Source organism: Triticum urartu, chromosome 2, assembly GCF_003073215.2.
Source record: "Triticum urartu cultivar G1812 chromosome 2, Tu2.1, whole genome shotgun sequence".
Taxonomy (NCBI): Eukaryota; Viridiplantae; Streptophyta; class Magnoliopsida; order Poales; family Poaceae; genus Triticum; species Triticum urartu.
The window spans coordinates 69,245,948-69,255,212 of NC_053023.1; the positions used below are offsets into that span (position 1 = coordinate 69,245,948).

Here is a 9,265-nt window from a genome sequence, read left to right on the forward strand (position 1 = left end):
CGGTGGGCGTGGGTGGGAGTGGTGTCGGGACAGTGTGCGGGAAAGCGGCGAAGGGACTGGGGATACGGGGAGGGTGAAGCCGATCCACCGGAGGGCAGGATCTCCTGTCGCCGGAGATCATATGTGGCGGCGACGGGCGCAGGAGACCTAGGGTGCGTTTGGTTTACAACCAACGATGACCGCACCAAAAATTTGGCGTGCCCGTATGATTTGGCTATCGTTTGGATTAGGGCCAAAATTTTGGCTCGCCCAGCACGCCCAGGACCTTCCCATGTTATTTTCGCCAATCTGTTGGCGCAACATCGGCGCGGAAAACGTTCGTCAAAAAATTGGCGAGTTCGACGCCCGCTCTTCCGTACGTGAATATGCTGTATTATAACGAATGGCATGCGGATTATCCAGCCAAATTAACGCTAACTGAATCTAAAGCTCCACGCGCTGTCGCACAGCTACTGATTAAATTGGTTGTTTGCCTCCCTAATTAACTGCAGCCTTTTTCTGCGTGAGACTCGCTCCACGCGCGCCATGCATATGCCGGTGGTGCCTCCGTAGTCCAAAGCAGTCCTCACCTATTATTAGTTGCAGTGATTTGTTTCCTAATTGTGTTTTCATTGCCGTGGATTTTAGTCCGGCTAACCTTATAATCCCTTGGTTAATTTTTCCTTTTGTTGTGAAAAGGTCCTATAGTCCTTGTCTCACTCTTTTAGCAGCTCAACAAAACTACGAGTAGAATCAAACCAAACATTAACCCAACGCAAACTCAGTTGGCTCCAAACCAAACGAAGTCCAGCAACTTTACCAAAATTTTGGCATGTACAATGGCTATAAACCAAACGACACCATCTTACCAAATTTTTTGTCATGCCCTCACTTTGGTCATGCCAATATTTTGGTGGGGCTAGTTGGGGCACAAACCAAACACACCCCTAGCCCTCGCTCAAGAGTCAAAAAAGGGGTGGGCAGTTTGTTTGGTAGAGAGGAGAAAGATGTTTCCCTTTTTTGGACGAGGATGCTTCCTTTTCTTCGCATAAAGATTAATTAATGTGATTGATCGATTTATGTCAAGGTTAATTAATTTAGATTTGATCTTTAGAGATTGATCGTGATTGATTCTTGCACATAAAGACATTACTAAATAATTTTCGTCAGTATGGAAAGTTCTGATTCATTCAGATTTTTTTTCGTTGTGTGAGAGATGACGCGAAAATAAACCCATGGGATGAGGGGAGGGGACGAAAAAAACAACGAAAAAAACGGTTGAAAGTGATGGGACAAAAATAAACCATACTATTCAACCAACTCAAGCATTAGGAGTAGAGATTACAAGTGCTTAAAGGAACATTAAGAGAAGAACAAAAAAAGAGGAGTACATTACAAGCATTCGCCTTCCCTCTTCAAAAATTGACACCGAAGACTCACTAGATACAACACAAATACTCGTATTCAATGAAGGGCAGGACATCATGTACGAATTGAACCCTTCATTCTCCATCATTGCTATTGTGCCGTAACTCATGTAGGTTGCAGCCAGGTCAGGGATTGACTGGTCATGATCCAAATATTGCATGACTTTTCGCATGCTAGGCCTTGCATTGGCAGATGGGTAGGAGCATAACAAACCTAATTTGAGCAGGAGGGTGGCTTCCTCTGTGTTGAAACCCATGAGACGTGGATCGACGACGTCAAGAATTGAGCCGTTGCAGTGATGTTCTAGCACCCATTCAACCAACACTAACTCTGTGATATCCTTGCTACTGTTGATTGGCCTACGCCCACATGCGACCTCAAGGAGAAACACACCAAATGCGAACACATCGGTTAAGGGTGTTGCCTTCCCGGTGCATATAAGTTCCGGTGCAAGGTACCCCATGGTACCCACCACATGTGTTGTTTTAGAAACTGTGTCATGGTCGTACAACCTTGCTAGACCAAAATCACCGAGTCGTCCATTCAACTACTGTCCAAGAGGACATTGCTAGCCTTTATATTTCGATGTATGACAATTTGCTCCCATTCCTCATGAAGATACAACAAGCTTGATGCAACACCTTTGATGATCTGATTCCTCTCGGACCAATGTAGAGCCGGCTTATTTTGAGTATACAAGAACTTGTCAAGACTACCATTTTCCATGTACTCACAAATCAAGAGAAGTTCATCCTTTCGGCGGCAGTAGCCTAGTAACCGTGCGAGATTCCGGTGGTGGAGACGGCCAACGCTCACCACCTCCGCAAGGAACTCCCTTAGTCTTTGTTTTGAATCATGTGACACCCTCTTCACCGCAACCTCCAAATTGGACGCGGAAAGCAATCCTCTGTACACCCTTTCAAATCCTCCAACTCCAAGTAAATTCCTACCCAAAAACCCCTCAGTGGCATGAAATAAATCCTTGTATGCGAAACGATGTGGGCCGAACTCATCCTCCCAATCTTCTCTCACCTGGGCAGATCGGTGCCGATGCCACAAGAAGAAGAATACGGCTGCTACCACTGCAATGGCAAGCAATACCGTGGCCAATGGCCGTATGACATCCAAGATCTTAGACTGAGGCTTGGGACCTAGGTGTGGTAGGGTGGGAAGCTTGGAAAAGTCTAGCGGTAGGGCAGGTCCATCCAAACTGAAGCTCCATCCAATGACATAGTGGTGGGTGCGATCGACCTTACCTTCGGAAGCCGTAAACCCAACGTACATCTTGTCCGCCGTGACTGTGGAGAGATCAATGACCTCTGAGAGCAGAGGATTTTCTGGTTTTGGTACCTGCACAGGTGCTAATGTCACGTTGAGTCGCTTGGCCTGGGCGTCATAGTCTACCCACACCTGCACATTGTTTTGAATTTTAGTTTCAGAAATATTTCACCATAGCCGAAATCAATGAATTTCACTTGAATCCGCTAAAATATTTTGACCTGATGAAAGTTATAGTTAAAGCAAAACAATGACCTGGGAACAGTTGGCGGCTGTTTAGATTGAGCTGTTGAAAGGCGCCGTTCTCATTGCTGTAGTACCCGGCCGGCTTGGCCTGCCGTGAGATGAGGCTGTTGACGTCGATGCTGACGCGATTGCTGTTGATGTCACGGAACGCGATGTTCATGATGGTGTCGAGCTCGACCGCCAAGATGTGATCGCTTGCCGTGCCGTTGGTCGCGTTGAGGAGGCCAAGGTACGGCCCGCTGTTGGCAGCTGAGAGGTTCGAGGTCAGGGCGACCACGAACGCAAGCCCATAGCCGGTCGGGCCATCGTACCTGGACGAAATGGCGAACACGAAGGATGTGGAGAAGGAGCGCGCCATGGCGGTGCGGTTCGTCGTGGTGGAACTTCGGAGCAAGCGGAGTGGTGTGGGGTGGAAGGCATGGCCTGTTGTCTGGTTATCTCAGACCGGGTCGGTGAGCAGCAGGAGGCCGTTGGGCATGACGGTGGCGAGGCCGTCCAGCGTGAGGTTCGCCGTGGCGAATCCTTGGTAGGCGAACTGGTCGTCTTCCGCCGCCAAGGCCACCACTGCGTCGAGGCTCAGCAGCAGCAGGAGCAGACCAAGGGCTAGCACAGACTGCTGCATAGTTCCTTGCCACCAGTGCTCGCCACACTTGCAGCGTTTGCGTTTGCCTTGAAGAAGCACACGCACGAGCACGACCCATAAATAGCTCGCCATTGTTACGATTTTTCTTGGGACGGTGTGGAGATGCCGGGCAGAAAGCTACAGGGAGAACGGGCGTGTCTGGCAAAGTAGTAGCAATCGGAGGCTTGCGGTGAGTAGCACACTGCTTTCTTGAATGACATCTTTCGCAGCGTGTCGTGCGGGCGGGGCCAGAGCACGTGGACTGGAAGGAAGCAGGACACTTTCGCTGAGTGAGATCTCCCTTTCATCTTTTCAAGGAATCCATGGACTTCTTGGGCAGCTCTGACCCTGACGGTGTCTCGTATCTAGTTCATCCAGGTCCATCCATTTTACAGCGAGGAGTACTAGTAGTATCTCATGAACTCTTGGGTTCCGATCTAATCTTGAATGAAAGAACGGGATACAATTCCTCAGCGTTGCGCTCAGGACGATGGCATCCTATGGTCGGTCTGAGTCAATGGAAGGGAAGAACTCCTGAGGGCGATGGCATCCTATGGTCTGAGTCCATGGAAGGGATGAGAACCTCGAGTGCCCACGTAGCTGCTCGGGACAACGCCCCTCCTTAATAGCAGAGACGACTGACTTTCAGAAAAAAGTAGCATAGACATATTCATGTCCAAGAAAGTATTTGTAAAATGAATACTACCTTGAATAAAGTAGTAGTGAAACAAATCGATTAAATCATTATATTAAATTGAAAACCAACAAAGTGGATTGTTAATGTATTAAAGAATATGCTTCAAAATGATGTTTTGTTGAAGACTTGAACAACTTCCCTGCCAAAAAAAAAAGAATTGAACTACCAAAAAAATGTATTTTTTAAAGAAACACAGTCCAGATGCAGACGCTCACAAATACGTACATACACTTATCCTATGAATGCACACATGCGCACCGTTCCCCTATAAGCACATTCGAAAGGCTGAGCCGACGGGTCTTAAAGTTGATGATGTCACCACAGGCATTTCATTATTGACAAAAACATCGCCTTTCACTACAAAAATATTATGTCTTTATGAGACACCAAAGCGTCAAACATGAGGTTTGATCCCTAGTGAGCTGGGCTCCTATCCGTCCAACCACTTCGGTTGGCCATACCTTTCCCATACCAAGAAATGAGGCAACCATGGGATAGGCAGATATCTAGGAGCCAAATGAAGCAGAAGAGGAAAACCATTATGGAGCAAGCAATCAAGTCCAAAAATAAAAAGTCCATGGATCCAAAGGTTCACTCCCACGAACATCCGAACTCTCATCTTCCAGCATGTCTCGTAACACCGGTTTGACATTACGTGAGGACCCTTCCATAGGTTTCCTAAAGTTTGGGGAGATGACAAATTTTTGTAACAACGACGATGCTTTTGGATGAGAAGGATGACATAGAGAAAGGAGCCACTTTGTTTTCTTGCAAGTGGGCGATTAAAGAGACATGACGACTGCTAAGGAGGAAAGAAGAGGGAGAAAGAACCAGGAACCATTAAAGACCTTTTACGGTACATCCAAGTAAATATGAGCCATCCATTCTAGCGATTCAAAGGCATTGATTTATCAATAGTACCAGAGAATCGGGGTAGTATTTTCTAGTAAAGGGGCAAAAATGGGCAGAGGTGGGAAACAAATCCCGCACACCTGAGGGTATGTTTGGTATTCACGAGATGTAACAAAAAATTCCTTTTCTGTCGCTCTCTCCCTCATGCAGCGGCGCAGATCGTCGTCCATAGCGCCACGCGAGTGATACGTCTCCAACGTATCTATAATTTTTGATTGCTTCATGCTATATTATCTACTGTTTTGTACATTATTGGGTTTTATTATCCACTTTTATATTATTTTTGGGACTAACCTATTAACCGGAGGCCCAGCCCATAATTGCTGTTCTTTTGCCTATTTTAGGGTTTCGAAGAAAAGGAATATCAAACGGAGTCCAAACGGAATGAAACCTTCGGGAACGTGATTTTCTCACCGAACATGATCTAGGAGACTTGGACCCTACGTCAAGAAATAAAGGACGAGGCCACGAGGTAGGGGGCGCGCCTACCCCCCCTCCCCGGCGCGCCCTTCACCCTCGTGGGCCTCCTGTTGCTCCACCGACGTACTCCTTCCTCCTATATATACCTACGTACCCCTAAACGATCAGATACGGAACCAAAAACCTAATTCCACCGCCGCAACCTTCTGTATCCACGAGATCCCATCTTGGGGCATGTTCCGGAGCTCCGCCGGAGGGGGCATCCATCACGGAGGGCTTCTACATCAACACCATAACCCCTCCGATGAAGTGTGAGTAGTTTACCTCAGACCTTCGGGTCCATAGTTATTAGCTAGATGGCTTCTTCTCTCTTTTTGGATCTCAATACAATGTTCTCCCTCTCTCTTGTGGAGATCTATTTGATGTGATCTTCTTTTTGCGGTGTATTTGTTGAGACCGATGAATTGTGGGTTTATGATCAAGATTATCTATGAACAATATTTGAATCTTCTATGAATTCTTTTATGTATGATTGGTTATCTTTGCAGGTCTCTTCAAATTACCAGTTTGGTTTGGCCTACTAGATTGATCTTTCTTGCAATGGGAGAAGTGCTTAGCTTTGGGTTCAATCTTGTGGTGTCCTTTCCCAGTGACAGTAGGGGCAGCAAGGCATGTATTGTATTGTTGCCATCGAGGATAACAAGATGGGGTTTTTATCATATTGCATGAATTTATCCCTCTACATCATGTCATCTTGCTTAAGGCGTTACTCTGTTTTCATGAACTTAATACTCTAGATGCATGCTGGATAGCGGTCGATGAGTGGAGTAATAGTAGTAGATGCAGGCAGGAGTCGGTCTACTTGTCTCGGACGTGATGCCTATATATATGATCATACCTAGATATTCTCATAACTATGCTCAATTCTGTCAATTGCTCAACAGTAATTCGTTCACCCACCGTAAAATATGTATGCTCTTGAGAGAAGCCACTAGTGAAACCTATGGCCCCCGGATCTATCTTCATCATATTAATCTTCCAATACTTAGTTCTTTCCTTTGCTTTTAAATTTACTTTTATTTTACTTTGCATCTTTATCACAAAAATACCAAAAATATTATCTTATCATATCTATCAGATCTTACTCTCTTAAGTGACCGGGAAGGGATTGACAACCCCTTATCGCGTTGGTTGCGAGGAGTTATTTGTTTTGTGCAGGTACGAGGGACTCGCGCTTAGCCTCCTATTGGATTGATACCTTGGTTCTCAAAAACTGAGGAAAATACTTATGCTACTTTGCTGCATCATCCTTTTCTCTTCAAGGAAATCCAACGCAGTGCTCAAGAGGTAGCAAGAAGGATTTCTGGCGCCGTTGCCGGGGAGTCTACGCAAAAGTCAACACACCAAGTACCCATCACAACCCTTATCTCCCGCATTACATTATTTGCCATTTGCCTCTCGTTTTCCTCTCCCCTTCACCCTTGTTGTTTTATTCGCCCTCTCTCTCTATCCTCCCTCTCTTTCTCTATTTGCCTCTTTTTGCCTTTTGCACTTTCGACCGTCATGTCTGAAATTGGGAAAATTATTGTCGATATGGACAATAATAATATCATGAAAAATTCTGACGCTCCTGCTGAAAAACCTCCTAACTTACATACAAAAAAATTCCGTATTGGTAGTGGTAATATTATTGGAAAAGGAGTTATCCAAGATTTCTTTACTTGTGTCGGTGCTTTGCCTTCTATGGGTAGTTCTATCCTTTATAGAACTAGTAGTCTTGCGGACGCTATTGTCATGCTTGTAGTTGAACTTGAAAGACAATTCATGCACATGCACCCTTGCATACAAAGGATTTTCCTAGAATTTTCTAATATTGAGCATTCTTCTGTTAAGCGTGCCGCTACGATCTTTTTGGCTCATGAGTTCAGATTCATAATAAAAAAGGCCAAAGAAATCTTTGCGCATTATAGGGTGGACGCTCGCCGTCCTCCCATATAGGCTATCCTTTTTGATCAAGAAGAAATAATGCGTTTTCAATCCCCAGACTATGTTGCTTTCAATGAAAATCTTAGAAAAATGGGTTTCTACCAATGTTTTAGTTGATAGAATTTCTGAACTTAATGATGATTTGGCCATTCAAAATAATGAACTAGGATATTCTCTTGAGTGTAGGCTCACAAAGTTCTTCAAAAGAATATTTATAATGATGAATTGGTTGTGCAATACAAAGGGTCAAAGGAGGAACCTATACATCCCAAGGTTGATCTTGGGGACTTTTGTCCCATTAAATTTAGCCCTTTTGATTACTTTTGCTTGCCTCAAAGAAAACTTGCTGCCGAACTTAGAGAATATGAAAAGAGTTTTAATGATCTATCTTACTATTATGGCAATACCTAAATCTATCCTTGCTTTTTATGCCTAGCTAGGGGCGTTAAATGATAGCGCTTGTTGGGAGGCAACCCAATTTTATTTTTATTCCTTACTTTTTTCTCCTGTTTAGTAATAAATAATTTACTTAGCCTCTGTTTTGATTTTGTTTTTTGTGTTTAATTAGTGTTTGTGCCAAGTAGAACCGTTGGGAAGACTTGGGGAAAGTCTTGATATCTTGCTGTAAAAAACAGAAACTTTAGCGCTCACGAGAACCGCTGCCATTTTTATTTGGAAAGTGCTATTTAGTTAATTCTTTTTGCAGATGATTAATAGATAAATTCCTCACGTCCAGAAATTTATTTTAGAACTTTTGTGGTTCCAGATCTTGCGCTAGCTGCAGATTACTACAGACTGTTTTGTTTTTGACAGATTCTGTTTTTCGTGTGTTGTTTGCTTATTTTGATGAATCTATGACTAGTAAAATAGTTTATAAACCATAGAGAAGTTGAAATACAGTAGGTTTAACATCAATATAAATAAAGAATGAGTTCATTACAGTACCTTGAAGTGGTCTTTTGTTTTCTTTCGCTAACGGAGCTCACGAGATTTTCTACTTTAAGTTTTGTGTTGTGAAGTTTTCAAGTTTTGGGTAAAGATTTGATGGATTATGGAACAAAGAGTGGCAAGAGCCTAAGCTTGGGGATACCCATGGCACCCCCAAGATAATCTAAGGACACCTAAAAGCCAAAGCTTGGGGATGCCTCGGAAGGCATCCCCTCTTTCATCTACTTTTATTGGTAACTTTACTTGAAGCTATATTTTTATTCACCACATGATATGTGTTTTGCTTGGAGCGTCTTATATGATTTGAGTCTTTGCTTTTTAGTTTACCACAATCATCCTTGCTGTACACACCTTTTGAGAGAGCCATACATGATTTGAAATTTGTTAGAATACTCTATGTGCTTCACTTATATCTTTTGAGTTATATAGTTTTGCTCTAGTACTTCACTTATATCTTTTAGAGCACGGTGGTGGATTTGTTTTATAGAAACTATTGATCTCTCATGCTTCACTTAGATTATTTTGAGTCTTAAATAGCATGGTAATTTGCTTAAATAATCCTAATATGCTAGGTATTCAAGATTAGTAAAAAAAATTTCTTATGAGTGTTTTGAATACTAAGAGAAGTTTGATGCTTGATGATTGTTTTGAGATATGGAGGTAATAATATCAAAGTCGTGCTAGTTGAGTAGTTGTGAATTTGAAAAATGCTTGTGTTGAAGTTTGCAAGTCCCGTAGCATGCACGTAT

The 9,265-nt window shown here is 43.6% G+C and overlaps 1 pseudogene; it reads right to left on the reverse strand.

Annotated features, from left to right (window-relative positions):
- Window positions 1-1,273: 1,273 nt before the first annotated feature.
- Window positions 1,274-3,685, reverse strand: LOC125541076 (annotated as a pseudogene).
- Window positions 3,686-9,265: the final 5,580 nt, after the last annotated feature.